Here is a 2,048-nt window from a genome sequence, read left to right as displayed (position 1 = left end):
TGCATGCAGAAAGTAAAGTCAGGATGAAGCTGAAAAATATGAATAAAAGTGATTACATAACAACATAACAGCCAGGCAACCAGCATTTTAGGATAGGTTAGCAGTAGCAACCTCTGTATTAACAGTTTTTCTTTGAAATTGTCTTTGTGATTTTTGTCCACCTATAAAGTTTTCTATTTTAGTGTATTATTTTGGAAACACAAGAAAACAAATGAACAGAAGTTTGCCAAATTCAGGTAGAACAATAAGAATTGGTAAGGAAATGGGGTGAAGATAATATTTAAAGGCATTGTGCATTTTCAAATGTTTTCATTGATTGAAGTAGGTATTAGTGTAGTTATATTCCTTGTGTTGTCTGTTGCCTTACCTTGTGATGATGGGCTCACATGTGGCTGCAGTTTGTAGTGTCATGGCTGATTGATAATCCTATGCCCATGCATTGCTTCAGCTAGCTGGTCTGTATGTGCTAAAGGGACAAGCCAACTTTCTGCTCCAGGTCACACAACATCCAATCCATGCCTCATCATCCCTCTGTGTTACATTATAAACGAGATAAGATTTACTGAACAATAGGCTGTGCATATAGGGCAAAATGATACAGTTAATTGTCTTTTGCTGGTAAACATATTATGCAGGTGATAATTACAAGGTGCAAATAGGAATGTCTACCATGCCTTTAGATCACCAAAGAACCAGTAGACCAATAAATAGATATGTAAGTTGTCTGGAGCTAACCAAGCATTTGTCCATAATAGGGCTGGACAGTGATAGTCATAGAAGATTGGATTCAATGGGCATGCATAAAAGTTTAATTTAATGATACCCTGTTACAACTTCTCAGTTTTTTTATCCAAAAAATTCTTGCAAAAGCATGTATAATGCATTTACTTTACAGTGCATGCAACTACTTTGGTGTAACAGTGATCCTCTTCATTGGTAATTCCCCACATTTTAGTGCATTCAAAATCAACACTTTGCAATCCATGGAGCACAGTCTGTGGCCCACAGGCCACATGCAGTCCTTTTGCACTTATTGTGAGATCATCAGAGACCCTGCAGCCAAACATTTAAATACTCTTAAATTAGTTTTGCGAGCTTTTAATTATGATACTTTTTCATACTGGGGTTCTATTGTAGTTTTTGTACACCTATATAGAAATTGGTGTTTAGTGCTTGCTTCAGCAGCACATATACTAAAATTGGAACGATACAGAGAAGATTAGCATGCCCCTGCGCAAGGATGACACGCAAATTCATGAAGCGTTCCATATTTAAAAAAAAAAGAAGAAAAGAAATGGGTGTTTAAATTAGAATTAAAAAAACAGTGGTGTTGTGTGTGTTTATTTTTAACTGTTATAGCTGTTTGTTTATATCCTTTAATGTAGTATTAAGATATTTTATTTATTTGCTATTATATTTTAAAGGCACATTTTAGGCAGAATTTTTATGTTAGGTGAGATAGCTGAAAAAATCATATTGTAATATTTATCTCTATGTCTTATGTGTGTTGTTATGAAAGTATAAATGAGAACAAAATAAATATATATATATATATATATATATATATATATATATTGTCTGTCCTAACAAAAGGGTAAAGGTGTACAGCAGTGGTCTCCAGCCTGGGGGCTAGATGCAACCCTTTGCTTGCCTCTATCCAGCCCTTGGGACACTATTGTGCCAACTGAAACCAATGACGAGGAACCATTTCTCTCACGTTCATCATTAATGGGACACTCATCTTCCCACTGATACCATCGATGGGGCATTTTTTTTTCCTGCCAAGACCAATGATGGGGCACTATTTCTCCCACTGACACCATCAATGGGGCACTATGCCTCCAACTGATACCAACCATGGTCACTATTCCTCCTGCTAAATCCAACAACGGGGCAATGTTCCTCCTGTTAAAACCAATGGTTGGGCAGTGTTTACTCCCACTGATGCTAAGACATGTTTTACTCACACTGGCCACAGTTCAGCCCCCCCTAAAGCCTTAGGGGCAGTCAACTGACCCTTTGTTTAAAAAGTTTGGAGACCCCCTGGT

At 37.1% G+C, this 2,048-nt stretch overlaps 1 non-coding gene across 1 annotated transcript; it reads left to right on the top strand.

Annotated features, from left to right (window-relative positions):
- The first annotated feature begins 1,169 nt into the window (after positions 1–1,169).
- LOC149462094 (U6 spliceosomal RNA) lies at positions 1,170–1,275 on the top strand. The gene has a single exon (XR_016312722.1). It is a non-coding gene; the product is annotated as a U6 spliceosomal RNA (small nuclear RNA).
- Positions 1,276–2,048: the final 773 nt, after the last annotated feature.

The sequence above is a fragment of the Staurois parvus genome, unplaced genomic scaffold (assembly GCF_062004578.1).
Source record: "Staurois parvus isolate SC_StPar_1 unplaced genomic scaffold, SC_StPar_1.0 ptg000186l, whole genome shotgun sequence".
In the NCBI taxonomy this organism is placed as follows: domain Eukaryota; kingdom Metazoa; phylum Chordata; class Amphibia; order Anura; family Ranidae; genus Staurois; species Staurois parvus.
The sequence above is the reverse complement of the archived record's forward strand: the minus strand, read 5'-3'. Positions and strand labels throughout refer to the sequence as shown.